Raw genomic sequence first — 18,648 nt, 5'->3', positions numbered from 1 at the left:
ACACACACACACACACACACACACACACACACACACACACACACACACACACACACACACACACAGGGTTGATAAAGACAGGCTGTTTAACACAAGGGGACACAGGTGGAAACTGAGTGCCCAAATGAGCCACAGAGATATTAGAAAGAACTTTTTTAGTGTCAGAGTGGTTGACAAATGGAATGCATTAGGAAGTGATGTGGTGGAGGCTGACTCCATACACAGTTTCAAGTGTAGATATGATAGAGCCCAATAGGCTCAGGAACCTGTGCACCTGTTGATTGACGGTTGAGAGGCGGGACCAAAGAGCAAGAGCTCAACCCCCGCAAGCACAACTAGGTGAGTACAACTAGGTGAGTACACACATGCTCACACATCTGTGCGAGGTCAGTGATAATAGTGAAAAGATCACTGGTCGCAGTGGGCATTAAAGAATAGAAAGGCTCCGGTAAGACTGAATGGATTAGTAAGGACAATGAGGCATCGAGAGGGATCCTAGAGGGGGTTACAGATGAAAGGGGCTGGACATAGATAGCATAGAGAAGGTTTTCAGGCTAGGCTAGTACTACAAGGATAGGCTGGTACAACAAGGACAGAGATCGCCTGATAAAGATAGTGTTTACTAAAGAGATCGGAAAGGAGGCAATTCTAGCAAGGAAGAGCCAGCTGTACAATGTGAGAGGTTACAGGAAGGTATTCCTCCAAAGAGGAGGGAAGAGAGAGTAACAGCAGCAAAAGCAAGGGGGAAGCGCAGGAGGAGAGGAGAGAACCAGGAAACCACAGCCCACAATTCAACAGCCTCAGAGGGGCGTGGGTAACTCCCAACCAGCACCCCCAGCAACCCCATAGGAGAGGACAATACCACCATCTTCCTCCCCATAGGAAACCCCCCCCCTCTTACCCTGAACCCTCCCTGTCCCCCAATCAAATGCTCATTCAACCCTCCCACCACCTTTTCCCCCAAGATTCACCCTTTCTCTCCCTGTACCCCCCCCCCTTCCCCCTCACCCCATACCCTTACTGTCCCCTTTCCTCTTTCACCCCATACCCTCTCTGTCCCATCCTCCCTATCACCCATTTCTCCCTGGTTCCCCCTCCCCCTCACCTCATACCCGTTCTTAGCCCCCCCCTCACCCCATACCCTCCTTAGCCCCCCTCATGCAATATCCTCCCTTTCTTCCCCCCCCCCTCATTCCATACCTTACCCCCCCCCCCCACTCCTTGCCTCAAAATCCGTTGGGACCTTGGTAACCAACTCACAAATTCCCTCCACAACCACTGATCTCCCTGCCCTATCCCCACCCCACGCTTCCGTGCATTCTCCAACCATTGACCTCCCTCCCCCTTAACCACATCCCACCCCCCCACCTGCTCCCCCATCCCATGCTCTAATTGACCCCCAACACCAGACCCTCTCAGCCACACCATCCCAGACCATTCTGGCACCCCCTCTACCAGATTCTCCCAACCCTATCACACCCCAGGTCCCTCAGATCTTCCTTCCTAAGTCCCCCCCCCCCCTCCCAATACACCCCTTGTACCCCATCTGTAGTGGAATCAACAGAAAACGAGTATGGACAGAAGAGAGTCAGCTTCAAGGTAATGTACTCGAACAGGTGGAATATCAAGCAAGGCAAGTGAACTTAGGGAAAGAGCACAAGAAGTGAACCTGGATGTAATTGGACTCACGGAAACAAACCTTTCAGCAAAAGTAAAGAATGCGAAGACATTTCCTTTCAATGTTTGCTGATGATACTAAAATTATGAGGATGATTAAGACAGAGCAAGATAGCAAGAGAAAAGATGACCTGGACAAACTACAGGAAAGACCCAGCAAATGGCCATTAGAGTTTAACTCAAACAAGTGCAAAGAAATGAACAGTTGGGAGCAGTAAGCCAAACACAAGGTACCAACTGCCAGATGAAATTAGAGTACTAGAGTATGTGGCTCCAAAATCGAGTCCATATCTAGTCAAACACAAGACGAAGTTAGAGAAAGTTCAGAGATATGTCCCCAAGCTAGTCCCAGAGCTGAGAGGTATGAACGACGAGGAAAGACTACTGGAATTAAACCTCATATCACTGGAAGTCAGAAGAGTAATAGGAGACATGATTATCACCTACAAAATTCTCTGAGGAATTCACAGGCCAGATAATGACAAACTATTTAACACCGGTGGAACATTAACAACGGGAAACAGGACACAAGAATTTTTTCAGTGTCAGAGTAGTTGACAGATGGAATGCATTAAACAGTGATGTGGTGGAGGCTGACTCAATACACAGTTTCAAATGTAGACTTGACAAGGCCAGTAGCCTCAGGAATCTGTACACCAGTTGATTGACCGTTGAGAAGCGGGACCAAAGAGCCAGAGCTCAACCCCCGCAAACACAGCTAGGTGAGTATAACTAGGTGAGTACACAAACAACGGGACAAAGGTGAGAGCTTGATAGTGGTCCCGGACGTTGTTTGTTCACCTTGTGGTGTGTTGTTTGTTCACCTTGTGGTGTGTTGTTTGTTCACCTTGTGGTGTGTTGTTTGTTCTCCTTGTGGTGTGTTGTTTGTTCACCTTGTGGTGTGTTGTTTGTTCTCCTTGTGGTGTGTTGTTTGTTCACCTTGTGGTGTGTTGTTTGTTCACCTTGTGGTGTGTTGTTTGTTCTCCTTGTGGTGTGTTGTTTGTTCACCTTGTGGTGTGTTGTTTGTTCACCTTGTGGTGTGTTGTTTGTTCACCTTGTGGTGTGCTGTTTGTTCACCTTGTGGTGTGTTGTTTGTTCACCTTGTGGTGTGTTGTTTGTTCACCTTGTGGTGTGTTGTTTGTTCTCCTTGTGGTGTGTTGTTTGTTCACCTTGTGGTGTGTTGTTTGTTCACCTTGTGGTGTGTTGTTTGTTCTCCTTGTGGTGTGTTGTTTGTTCACCTTGTGGTGTGTTGTTTGTTCACCTTGTGGTGTGTTGTTTGTTCTCCTTGTGGTGTGTTGTTTGTTCACCTTGTGGTGTGTTGTTTGTTCACCTTGTAGTGTGTTGTTTGTTCACCTTGTGGTGTGTTGTTTGTTCACCTTGTGGTGTGTTGTTTGTTCACCTTGTGGTGTGTTGTTTGTTCACCTTATATGTTCAGACCCGTTACTGTAGCTCATTGTCCCCACCTGGACTGTAATATACCGTATACAAACCTGCCTGGACTGTAATATACCGTATACACACCTGCCTGGACTGTAATATACCGTATACACACCTGCCTGGACTGTAATATACCGTATACACACCTGCCTGGACTGTAATATACCGTATACACACCTGCCTGGACTGTAATGTACCGTATACACACCTGCCTGGACTGTAATGTACCGTATACACACCTGCCTGGACTGTAATGTACCGTATACACACCTGCCTGGACTGTAATATACCGTATACACACCTGCCTGGACTGTAACGTACCGTATACACACCTGCCTGGACTGTAATATACCGTATACACACCTGCCTGGACTGTAATATACCGTATACACACCTGCCTGGACTGTAACGTACCGTATACACACCTGCCTGGACTGTAATATACCGTATACGCACCTGCCAGGACTGTAATATACCGTATACACACCTGCCTGGACTGTAATATACCGTATACACACCTGCCTGGACTGTAACACCGTATACACACCTGCCTGGACTGTAACACACCGTATACACACCTGCCTGGAGTGTAACACACCGTATACATATATAACAAGCACACCTGCTCAAGGTTACCAACACTGCGCGCCTCACTACCGTCACATGTTTGGAGGAGCTGGAGGAGGGACGCCATCTTGGGCCTCCAGGTCCCTGGTCTATGATGGAGGAAAGGTTCTTTTACTTGAGTTTCTTGTCCTTCTTATCTCTCTCTCGAAGCCACATTCATCACTCTCTTCCTCTCAGGTGAACTCTTTGAAGAAATTTTGAGAATGATTTATTCGTGACGATATCTACTGCTTCTTACTCTTGTGTGTGTGTTTACCTAGTTGTGCTTGTGGGGGTCGAACTCTGCTCGTTCGGCCCGCCTCTCAACTGTCAATCAATCAACTGTTAGTAAATATTTACAAATGTGGTTTTTTCCACACACACACACACACACACACACACACACACACACACACACACACACACACACACACACACACACACTTGGTCATGGAAATGGCTACTGGAGTTCAACACCAGTAAATGCAAAGTTATGGAAATGGGATCAGGTGATAGACGACCAAAAGGACAGTACACAATGAAGGGGAACAGCCTACCTGTAACGATTCGAGAAAGAGACCTGGGAGTGGATGTGACACCTAATCTAACTCCTGAGGCACATATAAATAGGATAACGACAGCAGCGTACTCTACACTGGCGAAAATTAGAACTTCATTCAGAAATCTAAATGAGGAGGCTTTTAGGGCGCTTTACACTGCCTACGTGAGACCCGTCTTAGAGTATGCCGCGCCATCATGGAGCCCCCACCTGAAGAAACACATAAAGAAACTGGAGAAGGTTCAGAGGTTTGCGACGAGGCTTGTCCCAGAGTTACGAGGGATGGGATATGAAGAGCGTCTGAAGGAACTGAACCTTACGACACTAGAGAAAAGAAGGGAGAGAGGAGATATGATAGGGACATATAAAATACTCAGGGGAATTGACAAAGTGGAAATAGATGAAATATTCACACGTAATAGTAACAGAACGAGGGAACATGGGTGGAAGCTGGAAACTCAGATGAGTCACAGAGATGTTAGGAAGTTTTCTTTTAGCGTGAGAGTAGTGGAAAAATGGAATGCACTTGGGGAACAGGTTGTGGAAGCAAACTCTATTCACAATTTTAAAATTAGGAATGATAGGGAAATGGGACACGAGTCATTGCTGTAAACAACCGATGGCTAGAAAGGCGGGATCCAAGAGCCAAGCTCGATTCTGCAAGCACAAATAGGTGTGGCAAATAGGTGAGTACACACACACACACACACACACACACACACACACACACACACACACACACACACACACACACAGAAAGAAAAAGACTTGGGGGTTGATATCACGATAGACCTGTCTTCTGCAGCACATATCAAGAGGATAACATCAGCGGCATATGCCAGGCTGGCCAATATACGAACGGCATTCAGAAACTTGTGTAAAGAATCATTCAAAACTTTGTATACCACATATGTCAGACCAATCCTGGAGTATGCGGCTCCAGCATGGAGTCCATATCTAGTCAAGGATAAGACTAAACTGGAAAAGGTTCAAAGGTTTGCCACCAGATTAGTACCCGAGCTGAGAGGTATGAGCTACGAGGAGAGACTACGGGAATTAAACCTCACTTCGCTGGAAGACAGAAGAGTTAGGGGGGACATGATCACCACATTCAAGATTCTGAAAGGAATTGATAGGGTAGATAAAGACAGGCTATTTAACACAAGAGGCACACGCACAAGGGGACACTGGTGGAAACTGAGTACCCAAATGAGCCACAGAGATATTAGAAAGAACTTTTTTAGTGTCAGAGTGGTTGACAAATGGAATGCATTAGGAAGTGATGTGGTGGAGGGTGACTCCATACACAGTTTCAAGTGTAGATATGATAGAGCCCATTAGGCTCAGGAACCTGTACACCAGTTGATTGACGGTTGAGAGGCGGGACCAAAGAGCTAAAGCTCAACCCCCACAAGCACAACTAGGTGAGTACAACTAGGTGAGTACAGGAGGCCTGGTAGCCTGGTGGATAGAGTGCAGGACTCTAATTCTGTGGCGCGAGTTCGATTCCCGCACCAGGCAGAAACAAATGGGCAAAGTTTATTTCACCCTGAATGCTCCTGTTACCTAGCAGTAAATAGGTACCTGGGAGTTAGTCAGCTGTCACGGCTGCTTCCTGAGGTGTGTGCGTGGTGTGAACACAAATGTAGTTAATAAACAGTTGATTGACAGTTGAGAGGCGGGCCGAAAGAGCAAAGCTCACCCCCCCCCGCAAGCAAAACTAAGTGAGTACAACTAGGTGAGTACACAGACACACACACACAGGAAGCAGCCCGCAACAGCAGTCTAACTTCAAGGCACCTATTTACTGCTAGGTAACAGGTGCATCAGGGTGAAAGAAACCCTTCCCATTTTGTTTCCTCCATCTCCGAGGATCGAACCTGGTCCCTAGGATTACGACTCAAGAGCGTTGTCCACTCAGCTATCAGGCCCCTGTCTCAACTAGTTGTACTGAACTAGTTGTACTCATCTAGTTGTACTCATCTAGTTGAACTCAACTAGTTGTACTCATCCATTTGTACTCAACTAGTTGTACTCATCCATTTGTACTCAACTAGTTGTGCTCATTTAGTTGTACTCAACTAGTTTTGCTCGTCTAGTTGTATTCAACTAGTTGTACTCATCTAGTTGTACTCAACTAGTTGTACTCAACTAGTTGTACTCATCTAGTTGTACTCATCTAGTTGTACTCATCTAGTTGTACTCATCTAGTTGTACTCAACTAGTTGTACTCATCTAGTTGTACTCATCTAGTTGTACTCATCTAGTTGTACTCAACTAGTTGTACTCATCTAGTTGTACTCATCTAGTTGTACTCATCTAGTTGTACTCATCTAGTTGTACTCAACTAGTTGTACTCATCTAGTTGTACTCAACTAGTTGTACTCAACTAGTTGTACTCATCTAGTTGTACTCAACTAGTTGTACTCATCTAGTTGTACTCAACTAGTTGTACTCATCTACATGTACTCATCTAGTTGTACTCAACTAGTTGTACTCATCTAGTTGTACTCATATAGTTGTACTCAACTAGTTGTACTCATCTAGTTGTACTAAACTAGTTGTACTCATCTAGTTGTACTCATCTAGTTGTACTCATCTAGTTGTACTCATCTAGTTGTACTCAACTAGTTGTACTCATCTAGTTGTACTCAACTAGTTGTACTCAACTAGTTGTACTCATCTAGTTGTACTCAACTAGTTGTACTCATCTAGTTATACTCAACTAGTTGTACTCAACTAGTTGTACTCATCTAGTTGTACTCATCTACATGTACTCATCTAGTTGTACTCAACTAGTTGTACTCATCTAGTTGTACTCATATAGTTGTACTCAACTAGTTGTACTCATCTAGTTGTACTAAACTAGTTGTACTCATCTAGTTGTACTCATCTAGTTGTACTCATCTAGTTGTACTCATCTAGTTGTACTCAACTAGTTGTACTCATCTAGTTGTACTCAACTAGTTGTACTCAACTAGTTGTACTCATCTAGTTGTACTCAACTAGTTGTACTCATCTAGTTATACTCAACTAGTTGTACTCAACTAGTTGTACTCATCTAGTTGTACTCACCTAGTTGTACTCATCTAGTTGTACTCACCTAGTTGTACTCATCTAGTTGTACTCAACTAGTTATACTCAACTAGTTGTATTCATCCATTTGTACTCAACTAGTTGTGCTCATCTTGTTGTACTCATTTAGTTGTACTCAACTAAGGGTGCTCATCTTGTTGTACTCATTTAGTTGTACTCAACAAGTTGTACTCAGCTAGTTGTACTCATCTAGTTGTACTCATCTAGTTGGACTCAACTAGTTGTGTTCATCTAGTTGTACTCAACTAGTTGTACTCATCTAGTTGTACTCAACTAGTTGTAGTCAAATGGTTGTACTCAACAAGTTGGACTCAAATAGTTGTGCTTGTAAGGTTGGGCACCTGCTCTTGAGTCCCGGTTTTTAGCCATTATTCGTTCAGTGTAATGACTCTTATCACTTGCAGGCGATGAGTCACAATAACGTGGCTGAAGTATGTTGACCAGACCACACACTAGAAATTGAAGGGACGACGACGTTTCGGTCCGTCCTGGACCATTCTCAAGTCGATAGATCGACTTGAGAATGGTCCAGGACGGACCGAAACGTCGATAGATCAAGTCGATAGATCGACTTGAGAATGGTCCAGGACGGACCGAAACGTCGTCGTCCCTTCAATTTCTAGTGTGTGGTCTGGTCAACTCTTATCGCTTGTTTATCTTATCATATTTACATGTAAAGTCTTGAAGTGTCTTCGTCAAGTGCCTCGTCTAGTTCGCCCCGGGTGTTGATGTGTCTGAGACTGAACAAGTTCTTTCTGGCATTCTTGTGAGTCATTTGTGTTTCCTTTTGTCACTTATGTCCTGTTCTAGTGTTTCTTAATTTGAACATTGCCTTTATGTCTACCTTGACAATCTCTCTTAGTATCTTGCACGTCGTTATCATGTCTCTCCTATTCCTTCTTTCCTCCAGTGGGCTGTGTGGGAACCGACCTGTGAGATTTATATTTATTTAATTTATATGAATTTATATAGAATTTATTTTTACGTTAATTTATATATTTCGATAGCAATTTGTATGATGTTAAGTGGACTGTATTTCTGCAATAATCTCACAAATCGATCCACTACACGTTAGTGGGGTTTTATATTGAATTTATATATATGCAGCCAATTAAACTACAGTATTAACTACATATTAGTATACATTAAAGAGGTTCCTTATCTTATTATACAGCAGGCTTAGTCCACCAGATATAACTAGGATGTAGACACCTAATTTCTTCGTGTGAGGCAGCTTTCATCACCCAGTAACTGATTCACAAAGCTTGCTTCCTCTTCTTGACCTGTCAAAAGGACGCAAGCTAAAAGCCAGAATCCTAATATATGACAGTTATATCAGAGAAACCACTGCACAATGAATCATAAAGACCAAGGCTTAATTACCTTTTGTATGAGGCGATTTCACATTCTAACCGGCTCACCCTTGTCTACCTAACATTTAACTGGCCAGAAATGATTAGATAAATGGGTTTCGGCAGAACACTTTCCTTGTATTTGATGACAGTGTATTGATGATAGAAGACCTTTGGTTTCTATAACACTTCGTCCAAGAGAAATTAACAGGAGCCGAATTTGGTCCCGTGCACCTCTGGTCGAAGAACAACAATGGCTGACCACTCCCTCACTCACTGACGCCACTGGCCTACATTGTCCAGATATCAGAAAGTGATAGAAGGGTCACATTTACTCTATTTTAATACTGATAATTAAGTTAATTTATATGAGATGTTTTTATGATGTAAAAGTCCAAAGACTAATGTATTTAAGAATAATTCCCAGCAGAATAGCTGGTGAATTTATAATAGTATGTGGCAATGATATCCCGTTTTCTTTAGACAGAAAGTTCCACTACAAGTTACATTTTCTATGGGTAACTTGTTTATACAATGCAGCAATATTATCTGCCTGTATGTTATATTAGTAATTGGTGTCGGATTTTCCGACATAATTCTCCGGGGGCTGCTCATGGGTCGAAGTCCTATTTAGAACAGACGAACACCGATACTCCTCCTTCGAATTATTAGATTAATTTGAGATTAGTAGTTAGTAATCACACATTTGTGCGTCTGTTCGTACAGGACGGATGTCCCGTACTAGAATTGCAGGGGTTAGAAGTCTAATGCGATTTCATTTCCCTGTTAACTCTTGAAAGGCTAAAATTCAAGCCTAAATACTTATTATTTAACCCAAAAGACTGGATGTGATCAAGTACTACAGTCAAGTATGATTCAGGGACTGCAGTGTGATCAGTGACATTAGATATAACGTGAAGCTTGTTCAGGTAACTGGACACTGATATATAAACACTGAGGCCCATGGAATTCATCTTGATTAAATAATAAATGCATCAAAATCAGTCATCAGATTAATTGGGGTTTAATTTAGTTAATTGATTCAGAGGATTGAATAACCCATCATTAAAGTCAAGAATGGTTCTGAGACTGCAGTGGGTTCAGTGACATTGGTCGTAGTGACTTGTAGCTGATTAGGCTACTGTTCACTGATTTTCCACTGAGGCCTCATGAACTCATCTTCAGCTTTAAATGATGATATCAACATCAACCTCTGTTACTATAGTCAGCTGTAATCTCCTTAGTATAATGCTACTGGAGAAATATAATCAGCTGACAAATTTAGATTTCTACTGGTATTGTTTATCTGCAGCCATAGGTCTCCTCAGGCTTGATACTGGGCCTGAGAGTAATTTGCCTCCTGCAGAATTTAACATGGTTATGCCCTGATATTTAGTAGGGCTACGAATGAATTGATGGTAGTAGTCTGTCCCTACAGGGAGAGCTATTTGGCATTTGATTTGCTCAAATTTACCTGCAGCTACTTGATAATAGCTTTCCAGGTCAGCATAATCAACTTGAGATTGTTGTGACAAATCTTCACATTTCTTGATCTGTCTTGTTAAGTGGCCTTTAAGACCTGCAAGGGTTCTTTTCACTCCCCCTGCATTATCCATACTGGCTAGTTGGTGAAGCCTTGTGGGGCTTGTAATGGGGCTGCTCATAATACTGAACAAGCACTGATGGTAGCCTAGGGTAAAATTTCTGCACTCACTAGGCTGTAATCCTACCTCTACTAGAGGTTAGCACTTAAAATTAATACACATTATATATATACAATCATACACACTAATGATTTGAGTGAAAAACCAGTGTCACAGGAAGTACCTTTAGGTTAGCTCTTCTTTATCACCCTAGGATGGTATAGACACTAATTAATCACTCAAAGGTGTAATGATCATAAGTAAATTATTATATATATACACAACTCAACTCGAGCTGGTAACAATTATACCCAGAATAGGGTCTGCACCATTCATTAATGGTGCTAGGTTGTTCAATATAGTGCAACTAGACTATGGTAATAATGGGACTAGGCTGAACAATAAATAGTTCAACTAGTCAATGGTAATATCCTACCCTGTTGTGGGTTGGCAATTGGTAAATATTATATTGTGAACACTAGTGCAATATATATTAAATAATTCTCTATTTTGGAGAAATAATATACACAATTATTGATAATAGCCTCTTAATAATACACTTTGAGGTTCCACAGACTGACTATCTCGTCACTCATTTTTCTACTGAATGTGTTCCAACGACGCAGTACTGAGTCACTCGTTAAAATATTTTTTAAAAATTTAAATTTTATCAGATCAATCTGGTAGTGGTTTTAAAATAAGCGCCTTTAGATTGCACACAATTTGATACCAAAATCAAAGATATAACATGAAACTTGATGTCCAAACACTTGAAATATTATAAATAGGCCTATGGTTCGAATATTAAAATATTTGTTAAAATTCTATTTATTGTCCTATTATCTTGGGAATAGTTTCGCTTTTTTATTGCAAACAATTTGATACCAAAATGAAAGATGTAACACAAATATTTATGTCAGAACACTGGAAAGATATAAATAAATTTGTGATGATGAGCGTCCAGAATTAAAATATTTGTTAAAAATCCAGTTATTGCTCTATTGTTCTGGGACTAGTTTTAAAATACTCGCCTTTTTATTGCGAACACTTTGATACCAAAACGAGCGACGTAGCACGAAATTTGATGTTATCAAATTGAACGAGTTGAACATTAGGTTGCAATGTACAAAATGGTGCTCGTTCACGGGTAACTTTAGGCTTTTCTGCGGGGAGGCACTCCAGCCTTTTGTACATTTTATTCATACACATATGTAGGGAATTTAATTGCGAACACAATGATACCAAAACGAGCGATGAAGCACGAGAATTAAGGTGTAAAAAATGGAACGAGAATGCACATGTTACTGATTTTGTGCGTTTTTGCCGACTTTACGCTTTGCTGTTGGGAGTCACGCTAGGCTTTTGGACATTATATTTATACACACCTGTAGAGAATTTAATTGCGAACACAATGATACCAAAACGAGCGACGTAGCACGAGAATTAAGGTGAGAAAGCTGGAACGAGTATACACATTTGGGTGTCACCGTGCGCTTACCCGCACGGAGGGGCCATGACCCCCCTGTCAACCGCGAGTTTCCACGGAGCGCGAAAGTGTTTGCCTCTATGAAACTTCTAATATTATCAAGAAGTATTAAATATTATTAGTGACCTCGCGAAATAAACTCCACAAAATTCGTGGATAATCTCTCGCGAAATTTAACACCACAAAATCCGTGAACAATCTCGTGAAGACACAGCCACTAATTTGGCTGGCTTCAATATAAGCGCTGTCACGGAATAAGAACCCACCAAATCTTTGGTTTACCATGAAACGCTGATGAGGCTGAACTGAACTGTGGGGCTCGTGAACTCTCTCGAGGCAACGCCGCCGTCTTTGACTGGCTTTGTATCAATCACACTGCACTAGTATATTTAATGATTCCACTGGTTAATTCCACAGCCAGCTCGGTAAATTGTTTCCTTCCTTTCTTCCTTTAGTGTTATTTTATGTTCTGGTCAGTCTTTCTTCTCGTTGTGTCTCTTCCTCTAGAAGTCACAGATTAACCCCACTGGTCACTTTTAACCCCACCGATACTGGTACACGTGTCGCTACAGCCCCTTCTCAGGAAGTGGCTGACCGATTGGCCATGTTGTCCTGCATTGGGGAGACCACTGTTTGGATCTCCAAAAATGCCCGATTAAATGCCAACATTGGCACAGTTACTCTCCCGCACTATGTTATGACTTATGATAGGGTATTGAAACAGTGCCACGAGGATATTAAACATATCTTTGAGGCCCAAGGCTATTCTATCCTCCAGATTAATGCGTTCATTCGACCCCATCATGGTCGTCGTCGTCAGCCTCTTTGCGATGTGAAGATCACTTTTGAGAGTCAACCCCTTCCATTTCCCATAATTCTTTCTGGTGCCAGATGCTCCGTTCAGAAGTACATCCCCTCTTATCGTATCTGTAACAGTTGCTGGAGATTTGGGCATGGTCCCTTCAAGTGCACAAGTGAGCAGTCTCTATGCCCCTTGTGTGGAGACTCAGGTCATTTTAAGGCAGCGTGCTCTTCTTCCCAAGCTCACTGCATCAATTGCGGTGACGCCCACCCTACCTTCTCCCACACATGTGTGCACTACAAATTTGAGAAAGCTATCCTCAATATTAAATATCGCGATTATTTATCTTTTCCTGAGGCGAGACGCCAGGTATGCTGTCTTCCCTCTTTCTCTAGTACGTCTTATGCTTGAGTGTTGCGATCCACTTCGCTTTGCCCTCTCCCACTTTCTCAGTTTCGCAATCGTTTCCAGGCCTTGGACACGAAAACCTCCACCTCAACTACCCCTTTCCGTTCTGAGCCAGAGGGACTGCCTCCTGGTTCTTCGTCTGGTGTTTCTTTCCTTCCTTCCCACTCTTCCCTGTCTCCTGTGCCCTCTTTTCCTTCTCGTCCCAGTCCTTTTTCTCAGCCTTTCCCTCTGTCTTTTGGCCCTCCACACCACCTGTGCATCCAGGCTGTTGTCCATCCTTCTCCTCCCAGCAATCTTCATGTTGACTGCTTCCGTTCTCCTTTTCCGGTTGAGACTGTCGAGGCTGTTGCCCAGTACATTGCTGCTGATACACTCTCCTTTTTACTCCCCAGCAGGATAGAAGACCTCGCTCTCTTCCTTACCTTCCGACTCCGATTCTATCACTGCATCCTCTCCCATTTCGGTGGCAGAGTCTTTTGTCCCATCTATGGAGGTTCTATTGGTCCTCGATTCTCTCTCTCGGTTACTGCCCCTTATGAGGTGCGCCCCTCTATTTCTGTCCCACCCTTCCCCTGATTTCCTTGACCACCCCTTTCCGATCGCTGTCTCCTCCCACTCCGGACTCAGTCTGTCTCTGGTCCATCCTCCTGCTCCCTTGACGCCATCGTCCTTGCCAGATTTACCTATGCCTCGTGACCCCGATTTTACTGATCCCGATCATACTTAGTATACTGTATTCCTCATTGCCTTTGTTTCTCACTTGTTCTCTATTTCTGTTCTCTTTTTTCTTGACAATGTCTATTATTCAATGGAATATTCGGGGATTTTATGTCAACTTCCACGAACTCCAACTTCAGATAACACAGTTTTCACCGCTTTGTATCTGTCTCCAGGAGCCGATGCTTGGCGCTCGTTCTGGTCGCTTCCGTGGTTATTCCTTTCTTCGCCTCCAGCTTTTGATAAGGGCCCATAACTGTACTACTCTCTTGATCAGTCATGATATTTCCCCCCTACTTTTTCAGTTGCCCATTCAGTGTTCTTCAGCCCGTATCTTTGTGATTAAATGGTATACGGTCTATTCCATTTATCTTCCCCAAATGTCCCACTTTCTTTTCCTTATCATAATCACCTGTTGGACTCTTTACCAGAGCCTCTGCTCCTGTTGGGTGATTTCAACTGTCGACATCACCCTCTGGGGTGATGTTCTGACAAACACCCGGGGCTGCCTTCTCCAACCGTCCATCCTCTCTTCTTTTCTGTTCCTTCTGGATTCTGCTGAGCCCCACTCATGTTGATTCACGCACTCACACCTACTCCTGTCTTGAGCTTTCTCTCTGCTCGTCTTCTCTTTATTTAGACTTCACATGGCGGGTTCTTGATGACCACCATATGAGTGACCAAATCCCCATCCGTGTCACGTTTTTCTCTTTTCATCCTCTCCTCTCCTTTCCAAGGTGGCAGTGTGCCAAGGCTAACTGGAATCTATTCATTCACCCTATATGCCACTCTTTCCGATCTCTCTGCTCTGCCTCTCCCTCTAGCTCTCCTCCTCATATTCCTGACACCATATTAGACGCTGCCCTCCGCTCTATTCCTCGCTCTGCCTCCCGTGGCACGGAGAAGTGTGGTCCCTAGTGGAACACACACTGTGCTCGGGCTGTCTGCCGTAAGCGTTCAACCTGGAAGAACTCCTCTGCCCCAGATGTGGAAGAAAATCCGTATGATAGCGGGTAAATTTGTTTCAGATGTCTCGCTAGGCCTTCACTATGCTAGTCCCTCTTTCCTCAAGTATTTTCTCATCTTTCTATGTTGACGATCTTTCCCTCTGCTGTCAAGGTGATGACTCGCCTTTTCTCCAACGACGGCTTTAACTTGCGATTGATGCTGTGTCGTCGTGGACCACCAATCATGGCTTCACTTTCTCTACGACTAAAACATGTGCTATGACTTTCACTCGGAAGGAGGTCGTTCTTCGTTCCCCTTTGTCACTTTATGGTAATCCCCTTTTTTGTACAAAGATTCTACAAAGATTTTGGGGTTAATCTTTGACTCTCGTTTGTCTTGGTCGCCCCATATCTCTTACCGCCGAGTTGAATGCTCTAAAGCCCTTAATCTACTTAGTCTTGTCCCATACTTCCTGGGGAGCTGATTGACCTACGCTCCTCTACATTATTCTCTCGTGCTGTCTAAACTCAATTATTGCTGTCCCTGCTTACTCGTCTACCTCTCCCTCAACTCTTCATCGTCTTGATGCTTTGCACCAAACTGGTTTACGCCTCAGCTCTAGTGCCTTTCGTTCGAGTCCTACCCTAAACCTGTATGTTGAAACTGGCGTCCTGTCGCTACAGGATCGCTGTGATCACTACTGTCTTCCCTACCTTGTGCGGTCTCTACAACATCCTCACTCTCGCTTATGTCCTTTTTTGGCCTTCTCCTGTGGTCCCTCTTCTCTTTCACCTCTCACCTATTTTTTGTATGGTTGTCTCGCTTGCTGGGTTCTCCTTCGGTTCGTGTTACCAATATTTCCCCTCGTGTCGTTCCATCCTTGCCCCCGTGGAGGGTCCCCCTCCTAAGTTTTTTAAAACCCTGACCCTCATCACCTAAACTTTTAACCCTCCTACAGTTCTGAAACACCTTTTACTTGCACAATTTCTTCACATTCCCGCTCCATCTCCGTCTTCACCGATGGGTCTAAGTCTACAGACGGTGTAGGCTACTTTGTTGTTTTTCCTGACCCCACACCTATACATGTCGCCTGCCTCCAAAAACAAGCATCTTCATGGCAGAGCTAAATACTATGTTGTGTTCTCTTCATAAATTTTCTCGTTGTCAATCTTCCTTTGCTGTGGTAGTTGATTCTTGCAGTGGTCCACTGCAAGACTCTGTGGCTCCTTTAATCCATGGCTCTGTGGTCCTTTAATCCTGTCCGTTCGGCCCATTAATCCTGTAGTCGAAATTTAACATTGGCTGTTTCTAATCTTGAGCAGATTTAAAACAGTGGAGTTTGGCTGGGTTCCCAGCCATATTGGCGTGTCCTTAAATGAGCGTGCGGATTCAGCCGCTAAGGAGGCTATCCACAATTGTCCCATCTCCCGTAATGGTATTCCTTTTTCAACTTTTACCCAGTTATTCATTCCTCAATCCTTGCCCATTAACAGGGTCATTGGTCTTCTGTTACTGGTAGCAAACTGCATGCTCTTAAGGGTAGTGTGTCCCTATGGCCTTCCTCCTACCACCGTAACCGGCGGTGGGAAATGGCTCTGGCAAGGCTGCGTATTGGCCATACACGTTTAACTCACGGATACCTAATGGAGCGCCGCCCTGCTTCTTATTGTCCAAAATGCATTGTCTCCTCTTACGGTCGTGCATATCGTTGTTGAATATCCTGACTTCAAGGACGTGCGTGTGTCTTGCTTCCCGACCGTCCCCCGCGGTCACTTGTCCCTCGATAGAATCCTTGATAAATCAGATTCCTTTCATATAGTTCGCCTTATGTTTTGTTCTGTTATTGGCATCCTTAGTGATATTTAGCGACTCTTGAATATCCCGCACATTTGATGGTGCTTCATAGACATGTCAGTTGTTATTGTTTAAGATTTAGCTACTCAGAACGTCCATGTAGCACGGGCTATAGTGAGCCCCTAAAAAAGCCTACCCGGCTTGGTGTCTTTGTTTGATAATTACTTACTTGCTAACGCACCTCACTCCCTGTGTCCCAGAGAAGCTGACACACTAACACACCTCACTCTATGTATCCTTGTTATTGACTGGAATACCCAAAACAGAGATTGAAATCGCCTTCGTTAATTTAAATACATAATTTGCATACTAGCGAGTTAAGAGATTAATTAAAGGCGTTATTGAGATTTTCTGCAGTGAATAAATTTAATATTTTGCATATGCAAATGTGAGGTATAATAAATAAGGAGATGAAGTCGTGAGGAACATTATCAGGGCAACGTGTGTGTTCTGGTAAATTTAACTATAAAAATGTTGTTCTGCATTATGTATAATTTTTCTTATGATAATTTTCATTTGATGATTTAATAGGTAATATAATATGCAAATAAAAGTAGGCTAATGTACATGTACTTAGAGGTAATAATGGGGTATTGAGAGGGTATTGTAATCTATAGATAGTTGTGGTTATTGTGCATTAGAGTTTTAAATAATTCTAATGTCTGTTATTCAGATGCAAATGTGATAATTAAAATAATTGTTTGAGAATAGTGAGGTATGTGTGTGATGGGGTCTTAGGAACGCTGAACGATTTCCTCATCTTATGTCATCCTCATGACAGCCTCATGACATTTCCTCATGACATCCTCATGTCATCCTCATGACATCCTCATGACATTTCTCATCTTAATAACCAGTTCCCGTCAAGCCTAACAGGTACTGGTTGTTTCCCAAAAGGGAGGCATAGCACATATTAGTTCACCATTAAAGGGACAAAGTTTGATAGCCTATATGACGAATGCTATCCTGTATAGTAGAAATGTTTTGCTATCCTGTATAGTAGAAATGTTTTGCTATCCTGTATAGTAGAAATGTTTTGCTATCCTGTATAGTAGAGATGATTTGCTATCCAGTAGAGATGTTTTGCTATCCTGTATAGTAAAACCGTTTGGCTATCCTCTATATTAGAAACAATTTGCTATCCTGTAGATTAAAAAGGTTTTGGAATCCTGTATAGTTCCCTGGATCCCTGTATACCCTGGACCATGGTTCCCTGTACACTCTGGTCCATGGTTCACTGTACACTCTGGACCATGGTTCCCTGTACACTCTGGTCCATGGTTCCCTTTACACTCTGGTCCATGGTTCCCTGTACACTCTGGTCCATGGTTCCCTGTACACTCTGGTCCATGGTTCACTGTACACTCTGGACCATGGTTCCCTGTACACTCTGGTCCATGGTTCACTGTACACTCTGGTCCATGGTTCCCTGTACACTCTGGTCCATGGTTCCCTGTACACCCTGGTCCATGGTTCCCTGTACACTCTGGACCATGGTTCCCTGTACTCTCTGGACCATGGTTCCCTGTACACCCTGGACCATGGTTCCCTGTACACTCTGGTCCATGGTTCCCTGTACACTCTGGACCATGGTTCCCTGTACACCCTGGTCCATGGTTCCCTGTACACTCTGGTCCATGGTTCCCTGTACTCTCTGGTCCATGGTTCCCTGTACACCCTGGTCCATGGTTCCCTGTACACTCTGGACCATGGTTCCCTGTACACCCTGGTCCATGGTTCCCTGTACACTCTGGTCCATGGTTCCCTGTACACTCTGGTCCATGGTTCCCTGTACACTCTGGTCCATGGTTCCCTGTACACCCTGGTCCATGGTTCCCTGTACACCCTGGTCCATGGTTCCCTGTACACTCTGGTCCATGGTTCCCTGTACACTCTGGTCCATGGTTCCCTGTACACCCTGGTCCATGGTTCCCTGTACACCCTGGTCCATGGTTCCCTGTACACTCTGGTCCATGGTTCCCTGTACACCCTGGTCCATGGTTCCCTGTACACTCTGGTCCATGGTTCCCTGTACACTCTGGTCCATGGTTCCCTGTACACCC

The sequence above is a fragment of the Procambarus clarkii genome, chromosome 28 (genome assembly GCF_040958095.1).
Source record: "Procambarus clarkii isolate CNS0578487 chromosome 28, FALCON_Pclarkii_2.0, whole genome shotgun sequence".
NCBI classification, from domain to species: Eukaryota; Metazoa; Arthropoda; class Malacostraca; order Decapoda; family Cambaridae; genus Procambarus; species Procambarus clarkii.
This window is presented reverse-complemented; position numbering follows the sequence as displayed.